Source organism: Vicia villosa, linkage group LG6 (genome assembly GCF_029867415.1).
Source record: "Vicia villosa cultivar HV-30 ecotype Madison, WI linkage group LG6, Vvil1.0, whole genome shotgun sequence".
NCBI classification, from domain to species: Eukaryota; Viridiplantae; Streptophyta; class Magnoliopsida; order Fabales; family Fabaceae; genus Vicia; species Vicia villosa.
Window position 1 is genome coordinate 44,706,871 of NC_081185.1, and position 12,830 is coordinate 44,719,700.

Below are 12,830 nucleotides of genomic sequence, written 5' to 3' on the forward strand. Positions count from 1 at the left end.
TTCATGTAGAGTACTACGGATATGAAGGGTGCTTAAAACCTTCCCTATGTATAACCGACCTCCCGGACTCCAGAACATCTGATTAGGTGAAATCCCCACACCTAGAAAACTCCTAGGGTTTATTTGAGATATTTTTCCCCTTCCTCCTCGTAGGATAATTAAAAAGTCTGTGTGCTATCGTAGGAAGAACTGAAATAAAATTCATCCCAAAAGGGCGCCTTTCTCCTTCCAAATTTCGCGTGAAGGGTCAGGCGTGCCGTCCTCCCAAGTGAAACGGGGAGGTAAAAAATGACACCACACTAGGTCAGTCTTGTTTAAGACGTATCATATCCTTTCTAGGAACCTTTCTAGATCAGTCTTCTTTAAGACGTATCATATCCTTTCTAGAAGCCTTTCTAGGTCAGTCATGTTTAAGACGTATCATATCCTTTTTAGGAACCTTTCCAGGTAGTCTTATTTAAGACGTTTTCATATCCTTTCTAGGAGCCTTTCTAGGTAGTTGATGAGATCATGAGTTCACTAAGAATGTGGAAGAAAACATATAAAAAAAAGTGCTCCAAATAAAACGTGTTAGGGCCCAGCTTGTCAAATTTTGGCCCAAAACACTTGTTTTTAATTTTTAGTATATTTTTAAATATTCTAAAGCTCTTAAAGCTTAGAATTTTCGTGGTCTTTACGTTTCTAGGTAAATAATGAGCTCAAGAAATCAATAGGTCAAGCTTTGAATGAAGGAGAAAGAGAAAGGTGGGATGCATTAATCAAAGTGGCTATAAATTGCTATTATTCATCAAGGCAATTAATATCCACTTTCTCCACTATCTTTAAGTGTGTGACCTTTCTTTTCCAAACCATTATTGACTAGTTAGTGGGCTGAAGTTGTAGAATATCTTGAGTTATTATTGTAAGCTACCTTTTACCTATAAATAGGGAGCTAAATATGAATGAATTATATCGATTTTACACATTGTGTAAGTGAGAGTATTTGCTCTTAGGTTCTGGATTGGACCAAAACTGATCTTATCAAGAAATCCTTTTCTCGTGGTGATCCTCATCCATAGGCTTATCATTCTCTCTTGGATAAGAAAGAGTGTGGTGCCCCTTCTACTTAATTCCATTTCTTATCTCTCATTTATTTCATATCAATCTCGTTTATTTTATATGCATGTATCAAATTCTGCCATTCTTTCAATTATAAGGCAGATTACTTCCTTTGAGTCACAAAAGAATTATTATTCCAAAAGTTAACAAAGTTAGTGCATATCAAGTGGTATTCAGAGCATGGTTCTAAAAAGGGCCAAATATTTGTAATTTGTTTTTGTTTTCTTGTTAATTTTGTTCTTCATCTTGTATTGAAAAAAAAAACGAAAAAAAAGGGGAAAATCATCAAAAGTTTCATTTTTCGTAATTTTTGCCAAGTTTTAGTTTCTTATAGTGGTTTATTATGGAAGACAAACAAATGAAAAATCTTTTGTCTACAAGATGTATCGTAACTGATAAAATTTGTGGTTTGGTCATTGATAGAAAATATTGGATCAATATGGCAAGTACAACTATGGTAGAGAGATCGGGACTTCCGGTTCTTGAGCATCCAGAGCCATATATACTTTATAGTCTTGAGGATCCTGAATTTGAAGACATGGATGATGTTTTGGTGACCACACAAGTGCGAGTTTCTTTCACGCGTGGAAAATATAAAGATGAGGTACTATGTGAAGTGGTGCCTTCCAAAACGGGGGATTTATTACTCTGGCTTCCATGGCATCAACAACGTCGATCAAAGCATGATCGTCAAATCGTTATTGTTCCAAAAGAAAATGATCAAGAACAAATTTTGAAAAGAAAAGGTGAGAAAAAAAATAAATGTTGAAAGTTTTGTCAATGAAAAAAAGAAAGAAATAATCATTTAAAAAATAGAGAGCAATAGTAAAGAAGTGGAAAGAAAAGAAAAAGAGAGAAAATACATTTACGAGGAAGTGAAAAAGAATAAAAGTTGTAAGAGAAAAGAAGAGGAGAGAAAAAAAGAAGAAAAGAAATAAATAAATTTGAAAGAGAAAGAAAAGAAAAAAGGAAGAGATATTTTTTCAATCATCTACTTATTAATGCAGGTTTGGATTTGAGGACAAATCCTCTTGAAGTTTGGGAAAATGATGAGATCATGAGTTCACTAAGCATGTGGAAGGAAACATATAAAAAAAGTGCTCCAAATAAAATGTGTTAGGGCCCAGCTTGTCAAATTTTGGCCCAAAACACTTGTTTTTAATTTTTAGTATATTTTTAAATATTCTAAAGCTCTTAAAGCTAAGAATTTTCGTGGTCTTTATGTTTCTAGGTAAATAATAAGCTCAAGAAATCAATAAGTCAAACTTTGAATGAAGGAGAAAGAGAAAGGTGGGATGCATTAATCAAAGTGGCTATAAATTGCTATTATTCATCAAGGCAATTAATATCCACTTTCTCCACTACCTTTAAGTGTGTGACCTTTCTTTTCCAAACCATTATCGACTAGTTAGTGGGCTGAAGTTGTAGAATATCTTGAGTTATTATTGTAAGCTACCTTTTACCTATAAATAGGGATCTAAATATGAATGAATTTTATCGAGTTTACACATTGTGTAAGTGAGAGTATTTGCTCTTAGGTTCTGGATTGGACCAAAACTGATCTTATCAAGAAATCCTTTTCTCGTGGTGATCCTCATCCATAGGCTTATCATTCTCTCTTGGATAAGAAAGAGTGTGGTGCCCCTTCTACTTAATTCCATTTCTTATCTCTCATTTATTTCATATCAATCTCGTTTATTTTATATGCATGTATCAAATTCTGCCATTCTTTCAATTATAAGGCAGATTACTTCCTTTGAGTCACAAAAGAATTATTATTCCAAAAGTTAACAAAGTTAGTGCATATCAAGTGGTATTCAGAGCATGGTTCTAAAAAGGGCCAAATATTTGTAATTTGTTTTTGTTTTCTTGTTAATTTTGTTCTTCATCTTGTATTGAAAAAAAAAACGAAAAAAAAGGGGAAAATCATCAAAAGTTTCATTTTTCGTAATTTTTGCCAAGTTTTAGTTTCTTATAGTGGTTTATTATGGAAGACAAACAGATGAAAAATCTTTTGTCTACAAGATGTATCGTAACTGATAAAATTTGTGGTTTGGTCATTGATAGAAAATATTGGATCAATATGGCAAGTACAACTATGGTAGAGAGATCGGGACTTCCGGTTCTTGAGCATCCAGAGCCATATATACTTTATAGTCTTGAGGATCCTGAATTTGAAGACATGGATGATGTTTTGGTGACCACACAAGTGCGAGTTTCTTTCACGCGTGGAAAATATAAAGATGAGGTACTATGTGAAGTGGTGCCTTCCAAAACGAGGGATTTATTACTCTGGCTTCCATGGCATCAACAACGTCGATCAAAGCATGATCGTCAAATCGTTATTGTTCCAAAAGAAAATGATCAAGAACAAATTTTGAAAAGAAAAGGTGAGAAAAAAAATAAATGTTGAAAGTTTTGTCAATGAAAAAAAGAAAGAAATAATCATTTAAAAAATAGAGAGCAATAGTAAAGAAGTGGAAAGAAAAGAAAAAGAGAGAAAATACATTTACGAGGAAGTGAAAAAGAATAAAAGTTGTAAGAGAAAAGAAGAGGAGAGAAAAAAAGAAGAAAAGAAATAAATAAATTTGAAAGAGAAAGAAAAGAAAAAAGGAAGAGATATTTTTTCAATCATCTACTTATTAATGCAGGTTTGGATTTGAGGACAAATCCTCTTGAAGTTTGGGAAAATGATGAGATCATGAGTTCACTAAGCATGTGGAAGGAAACATATAAAAAAGTGCTCCAAATAAAATGTGTTAGGGCCCAGCTTGTCAAATTTTGGCCCAAAACACTTGTTTTTAATTTTTAGTATATTTTTAAATATTCTAAAGCTCTTAAAGCTAAGAATTTTCGTGGTCTTTATGTTTCTAGGTAAATAATAAGCTCAAGAAATCAATAAGTCAAACTTTGAATGAAGGAGAAAGAGAAAGGTGGGATGCATTAATCAAAGTGGCTATAAATTGCTATTATTCATCAAGGCAATTAATATCCACTTTCTCCACTACCTTTAAGTGTGTGACCTTTCTTTTCCAAACCATTATCGACTAGTTAGTGGGCTGAAGTTGTAGAATATCTTGAGTTATTATTGTAAGCTACCTTTTACCTATAAATAGGGATCTAAATATGAATGAATTTTATCGAGTTTACACATTGTGTAAGTGAGAGTATTTGCTCTTAGGTTCTGGATTGGACCAAAACTGATCTTATCAAGAAATCCTTTTCTCGTGGTGATCCTCATCCATAGGCTTATCATTCTCTCTTGGATAAGAAAGAGTGTGGTGCCCCTTCTACTTAATTCCATTTCTTATCTCTCATTTATTTCATATCAATCTCGTTTATTTTATATGCATGTATCAAATTCTGCCATTCTTTCAATTATAAGGCAGATTACTTCCTTTGAGTCACAAAAGAATTATTATTCCAAAAGTTAACAAAGTTAGTGCATATCAAGTGGTATTCAGAGCATGGTTCTAAAAAGGGCCAAATATTTGTAATTTGTTTTTGTTTTCTTGTTAATTTTGTTCTTCATCTTGTATTGAAAAAAAAAAACGAAAAAAAAGGGGAAAATCATCAAAAGTTTCATTTTTCGTAATTTTTGCCAAGTTTTAGTTTCTTATAGTGGTTTATTATGGAAGACAAACAGATGAAAAATCTTTTGTCTACAAGATGTATCGTAACTGATAAAATTTGTGGTTTGGTCATTGATAGAAAATATTGGATCAATATGGCAAGTACAACTATGGTAGAGAGATCGGGACTTCCGGTTCTTGAGCATCCAGAGCCATATATACTTTATAGTCTTGAGGATCCTGAATTTGAAGACATGGATGATGTTTTGGTGACCACACAAGTGCGAGTTTCTTTCACGCGTGGAAAATATAAAGATGAGGTACTATGTGAAGTGGTGCCTTCCAAAACGAGGGATTTATTACTCTGGCTTCCATGGCATCAACAACGTCGATCAAAGCATGATCGTCAAATCGTTATTGTTCCAAAAGAAAATGATCAAGAACAAATTTTGAAAAGAAAAGGTGAGAAAAAAAATAAATGTTGAAAGTTTTGTCAATGAAAAAAAGAAAGAAATAATCATTTAAAAAATAGAGAGCAATAGTAAAGAAGTGGAAAGAAAAGAAAAAGAGAGAAAATACATTTACGAGGAAGTGAAAAAGAATAAAAGTTGTAAGAGAAAAGAAGAGGAGAGAAAAAAAGAAGAAAAGAAATAAATAAATTTGAAAGAGAAAGAAAAGAAAAAAGGAAGAGATATTTTTTCAATCATCTACTTATTAATGCAGGTTTGGATTTGAGGACAAATCCTCTTGAAGTTTGGGAAAATGATGAGATCATGAGTTCACTAAGCATGTGGAAGGAAACATATAAAAAAAGTGCTCCAAATAAAATGTGTTAGGGCCCAGCTTGTCAAATTTTGGCCCAAAACACTTGTTTTTAATTTTTAGTATATTTTTAAATATTCTAAAGCTCTTAAAGCTAAGAATTTTCGTGGTCTTTATGTTTCTAGGTAAATAATAAGCTCAAGAAATCAATAAGTCAAACTTTGAATGAAGGAGAAAGAGAAAGGTGGGATGCATTAATCAAAGTGGCTATAAATTGCTATTATTCATCAAGGCAATTAATATCCACTTTCTCCACTACCTTTAAGTGTGTGACCTTTCTTTTCCAAACCATTATCGACTAGTTAGTGGGCTGAAGTTGTAGAATATCTTGAGTTATTATTGTAAGCTACCTTTTACCTATAAATAGGGATCTAAATATGAATGAATTTTATCGAGTTTACACATTGTGTAAGTGAGAGTATTTGCTCTTAGGTTCTGGATTGGACCAAAACTGATCTTATCAAGAAATCCTTTTCTCGTGGTGATCCTCATCCATAGGCTTATCATTCTCTCTTGGATAAGAAAGAGTGTGGTGCCCCTTCTACTTAATTCCATTTCTTATCTCTCATTTATTTCATATCAATCTCGTTTATTTTATATGCATGTATCAAATTCTGCCATTCTTTCAATTATAAGGCAGATTACTTCCTTTGAGTCACAAAAGAATTATTATTCCAAAAGTTAACAAAGTTAGTGCATATCAAGTGGTATTCAGAGCATGGTTCTAAAAAGGGCCAAATATTTGTAATTTGTTTTTGTTTTCTTGTTAATTTTGTTCTTCATCTTGTATTGAAAAAAAAAACGAAAAAAAAGGGGAAAATCATCAAAAGTTTCATTTTTCGTAATTTTTGCCAAGTTTTAGTTTCTTATAGTGGTTTATTATGGAAGACAAACAGATGAAAAATCTTTTGTCTACAAGATGTATCGTAACTGATAAAATTTGTGGTTTGGTCATTGATAGAAAATATTGGATCAATATGGCAAGTACAACTATGGTAGAGAGATCGGGACTTCCGGTTCTTGAGCATCCAGAGCCATATATACTTTATAGTCTTGAGGATCCTGAATTTGAAGACATGGATGATGTTTTGGTGACCACACAAGTGCGAGTTTCTTTCACGCGTGGAAAATATAAAGATGAGGTACTATGTGAAGTGGTGCCTTCCAAAACGGGGGATTTATTACTCTGGCTTCCATGGCATCAACAAGGTCGATCAAAGCATGATCGTCAAATCGTTATTGTTCCAAAAGAAAATGATCAAGAACAAATTTTGAAAAGAAAAGGTGAGAAAAAAAAATAAATGTTGAAAGTTTTGTCAATGAAAAAAAGAAAGAAATAATCATTTAAAAAATAGAGAGCAATAGTAAAGAAGTGGAAAGAAAAGAAAAAGAGAGAAAATACATTTACGAGGAAGTGAAAAAGAATAAAAGTTGTAAGAGAAAAGAAGAGGAGAGAAAAAAAGAAGAAAAGAAATAAATAAATTTGAAAGAGAAAGAAAAGAAAAAAGGAAGAGATATTTTTTCAATCATCTACTTATTAATGCAGGTTTGGATTTGAGGACAAATCCTCTTGAAGTTTGGGAAAATGATGAGATCATGAGTTCACTAAGCATGTGGAAGGAAACATATAAAAAAAGTGCTCCAAATAAAATGTGTTAGGGCCCAGCTTGTCAAATTTTGGCCCAAAACACTTGTTTTTAATTTTTAGTATATTTTTAAATATTCTAAAGCTCTTAAAGCTAAGAATTTTCGTGGTCTTTATGTTTCTAGGTAAATAATAAGCTCAAGAAATCAATAAGTCAAACTTTGAATGAAGGAGAAAGAGAAAGGTGGGATGCATTAATCAAAGTGGCTATAAATTGCTATTATTCATCAAGGCAATTAATATCCACTTTCTCCACTACCTTTAAGTGTGTGACCTTTCTTTTCCAAACCATTATCGACTAGTTAGTGGGCTGAAGTTGTAGAATATCTTGAGTTATTATTGTAAGCTACCTTTTACCTATAAATAGGGATCTAAATATGAATGAATTTTATCGAGTTTACACATTGTGTAAGTGAGAGTATTTGCTCTTAGGTTCTGGATTGGACCAAAACTGATCTTATCAAGAAATCCTTTTCTTGTGGTGATCCTCATCCATAGGCTTATCATTCTCTCTTGGATAAGAAAGAGTGTGGTGCCCCTTCTACTTAATTCCATTTCTTATCTCTCATTTAGTTCATATCAATCTCGTTTATTTTATATGCATGTATCAAATTCTGTCATTCTTACAATTATAAGGCAAATTACTTCCTTTGAGTCACAAAAGAATTAGTATTCCAAAAGTTAACAAAGTTAGTGCATATCAGTAGTCTTGTTTAAGACATATCATATCCTTTCTAGGAGCCTTTCTAGGTAGTCTTGTTTAAGACATATCATATCCTTGCTGGGAGCCTTTCTAGGTGGTTTTCTCCAAGACATATCTCCATTTTTTAGGTAATCTTCTTTAACATATTTGTACACTCTTTTCTAAGATATCTCTGGCCCTTTCAAGTTGCTTCCCTTCTACAAGTGACATCTTCCCGAGCTTTATTTAAAGCGTAATCATCCTTACATCAGTCAATGATTTACCCTTTTGAGGAACCTCTCCAGGTAGTCTTCTGTAAGACATTACTTTATTTTGATGAATCTCTACTTCGGATACAATCAGTGCATATGATTTACTCTTAAAAGCATTCGCTTTAGACGATACTTTGTCAACATATCTGGATGGCATCTTTAAGCCTATCTCCAATCACATCTTGTCAACCCTCGGATGACATCCTTAAGCCCATCCTTGATAACATTCCATTAACACCTGGATGGCATCTCTAAGCCCATCTTTGACATAAGTTCCTGCATCAGCAAGGGAAAATTTCTGGATATTCTAGTGTTCAATCATCTTCCACCTTCAGATTCCGACAAGCAAACATGCCAATCTACATCCTCAGGTTTAAGAAGATTGAACAGGGGCAGTTATCATACCCCAAAATTTTCCCACCATATTTCAAAGTTATTTTGGTTCATACAATCTCCTCAGGTTCACATGATCATCAGATGCTCAAGGCTACACAAGAATTGAGCATGCTCATCCTTCTTCTAAGCAATAAACCCACAACTAGGGTTTTGCTTCTCTCAAGACAAAACCAGGTTCTGATACCTCAAGTGGACTTCATAGCATCTCATATTCCTCAAAGTATTCCCATTCCAAGTTTCAAGCCCTGATTCACAAGATCGCCTAGAGAAAAGCTCAAATAGTCAACAGTCGACTAGTTTGACCTAAAAGTCAACTATGGTCAAATTACAGTCAAAACTCCTGATTTTTTGTCAACATCAAAATTTTTAAGTCACATTCATCATTTGATCAAGGGTTGATCATGATTCATCAAGGAAAGCTCAAAAATCAAGAAAAGTCCAAGTTACTAAATTATGGTTTTAAGGAGAAAGTCAACTGAACTTTGACCGGGCATAACTTTCACATGGTTCATCTAAAATTTTCCAACCAAAGCTCTAAAGCCAAGGCCAAAAATGCTTTAGTTGAGAGATATAAGCTAAAACATTATAGGTCCTTCTAGAAGCTCGCAAAAAGCTATTTTTTGTCAGGAGCCATATCTTCAAGATAAAATCTCCAAATGCAAAAATCTTCCAAAGTGGCTTGTATAGGACATCTTGAGCTTTCCAAAAAGTCCTAGAAAACTTTCATAGGATTAAAATTGAGAGAGTTATGACTGGTACAAGTTGGTCGATTCTCAAGAAAAAGATGAAAATAATCATACTTTTGAGTCTAAGGTGTAGGAGTTTTCTTTCTTGTATAGATTAAAACCCTTAATCATAACCTGGGGCCAGTTGACTCAACTATGTCAGTCATTATTTAACACAATCAGTGATGGTTCTCCATAATCTTTAAATCAGGCAGTCAATATAAAAAAATTGCTAAGTCAAAACCTATAAAGGAGACTTAGGCAAAATTTAGATATCCCGTTGACTGTAAACTCAAAATAAATAGTTCAGGCAAGAGTTAGGGATAACCAAAGTCAAAAAGAGGTCACCACAAATCCTCGACAAGAAATATTACAAGAAAAAGAATAATGATAACTGCCTTTGCAAATAAACTTCAGGTTTTTGAACCATCACCAATGTCCGTGTTACAATTCCATAGTCTTTTAGAGCACAAACGTACAGTTAACTGAGTGTAGAATCGAAGAACATCACGAAGATTGGGATGGGCACCGATAAAACATTGAGCCGTTATCCTTTGTTTCTTAAAACCGTGAACCAAGCCACATTACAACCTTTGAAAGTCCTAACTGAAGCATGGTTAGCTCGAAAGCATACTGTTACCAAAGGTATCCTGACTCAAGGTTTACTATAAATCCTGAGTTGATATCATGTTTTTACAAATGTAGCTTTATTACATCTTTTGTTTTACTAAAAACGTTTTTAAACTTCAAGACAGACATATGCATTGCATTTTCATGAGCGTCATTATAAAATGATTTTGTCTACATCATTTCAAATCTTTGACATCAGGAAGAATCTGCATGGGGTATGACTAATGACTAAAAGTCCTCCCGAAAGATAAAGTTGTAGAAACATCTTGTACGCCTGACTCAGTCAGCTAAAAATCTTGTATATACAAGGGGCATGACATATTATTACCCCATCTACCAGGGGCAATCTGGTCACGGTTCATAGAATCTCTCAAAGGCACCAAACAATCAAAAGGCTAGTCCACCACTTGGGGCATGTGGCATCAGTCACAAATCTCAGCAAGAGCTGTTTAGCTACTAGCATCAGATGGTGTCAGTATTTGTCTCTCCTTCGAAGTTCTAATTCCAAATTCCAGCATAAAGTATACCAGGTTACTGACTCCAGGGACATATAAAATCCCACAAGCGAAGGACTATATATGGTTAGAATGGGTTTCCCAATAGCAAGCACTCAAAGGCATGGGGCAATGAAAAGATTGGAACCTCAAGGAATCTTCCCCACAGAGTTGTTTTCACAAAACATCCCCACAGAGCAATTCTCGAGGAGTTATATTCAAATATTCTCTTCCGAAAAGAGACTTGGTTCCCCAACAGAGTTTACATCTCCGAAACTGCCGGTCCTCCGACACAATCTTCTTCTCCAATAGGGTTTGTTCAAACTTACTATCCCTATTACAGGTTAACACTCACAGTCAAACTCGATCAGATAGTACATCAGAAGATTATTCTTCCCTTTTGTCCCCAGGATACATCAGGATCAAATCACTCAAGTTACTTTCATCCCCAAGCGGTAATAAAAAATCCACAGCTTGATATCCTCGATTGGAAGACAGGAATTCTCAATCCACTTGTCATCATCTCTGGCAGCATACAGAGATTTATTTTCTCAGCCAGCAGTTGCTATGCAGAGTTACCAATATGCTTTGACAATATAGTCCATCCCTACATCATTCATAATACATACTTAACATACAATACTCTCGTTTATTTCGAGAACCTCATCTCGCAATACATGCATCATAACATCGCATAAAGCTAACGTTTCCTTTTCAGGTCATGTCACAATCAAAAAAAATTATCATCCAAATACGGTGCAAAGACGATCATATCGACAATTTACTTTTGACACTAATTCAAGACACGAATATAATTCTGATGCTTCACTCTGGGTCTTTTCTTCAAAGATAATTCATAAACAATCAAAGAATTTCTTATCCTTTCTAGGAGCCTTTCTAGGTGGGCTTGTTTAAGACAGTTTCTCATCCTTTCTATGAACCTTTCTAGGTAGTCTTTTCTAAGACATTTCTTATCCTTTCTAGGTAGTCTTTTCTAAGACATTTCTTATCCTTTCTAGGAACCTTTCTAGGTAGTCTTCTCTAAGACATTTCATATCCTTTCTAGGATCCTTTATAGGTCAGTCTTGTTAAAGACGTATCATATCCTTTCTAGGAGCCTTTATAGATCAGTTTCTTTAAGACGTATCATATCCTTTCTAGGAGCCTTTCTAGGTTAGTCTTGTTTAAGACGTATCATATCCTTTCTAGGAACCTTTCCAGGTAGTCTTGTTTAAGACGTTTTAATATCCTTTCTAGGTAGTATTGTTTAAGACATATCATATCCTTTCTAGGAGCCTTTCTAGGTAGTCTTGTTTAAGACGTATCATATCCTTGCTAGGAGCCTTTCTAGGTGGTTTTCTCCAAGACATATCTCCACTTTTTAGGTAATCTTCTTTAACATTTTTGTCCAATCTTTTCTAAGACATATCTGGCCCTTTCAAGGAGCTTCCCTTCTACAAGTCACATCTTCTCGAGCTTTGTTTTAAAGCCTAATCTTCCTTACATTAGTCAATGATTTACCCTTTTGAGGAACCTCTCCAGGTAGTCTTCTGTAAGACATTACTTCATTTTGATGAATCTCTACTTCGGATACAATCAATGCATATGATTTAGTATGAAACGCATTCGCTTTAGAAGATACTTTGTCAACATCTAAATGGCATCTTTAAGCCCATCTCCAATCACATCTTGTCAACCATCAGATGACATCCTTAAGCCCATTCCCGATAACATTCCATTAACACCAGGATGGCATCTCTAAGCCCATCTCAGACATAAGTTCCTGCATCAGCAAGGGAAAATTTCTGGGTACTCTAGTGTTCAATCATCTTCCACCTTCTGATTCCGACAGGCACACATGCCAATTTAAATCCTCGGGTTTAAGAAGATTGAACAGGGGCAGTTGTCATACCCAAAAATTTTCCCACCATATTTCAAAGTTATTTTGGTTCAAACAATCTCCTCAGGTTCACATGATCATCAGATGCTCAAGGCTACACAAGAACTGAGCATGCTCATCCTTTTCCTAAGCAAACAACCCACAACTAGGGTTTTGCTTCTCTCAAGACAAAATCAGGTTCTGATACCTCAAGTGGACTTCATAGCATCTCATATGCCTCAAAGTATCCTCATGCCATGTTTCAAGCGCTGATTCACAAGATCGGCCAGACAGAAGCTCAAATAGTCAACAGTTGACTAGTTTGACCTAAAAGTCAACTATGGTCAAATTACAGTCAAAACTCCTGAATTTTTGTCAACATCAAAATTTTGAAGTCACATTCATCATTTGATCAAGGGTTTATCATGATTCATCATGGAAAGCTCAAAAATCAAGAAAAGTCCAAGTTACTAAATTAGGGTTTTAAGGAGAAAGTCAACTGAACTTTGACTGGGCATAAATTTCACATGGTTCATCAGAAATTTTCCAACCAAAGCTCATTTTGAAGGAAATTGAATTCTCTACAACTTTGTCGCTCTAAAGCCAAAGCCAAAA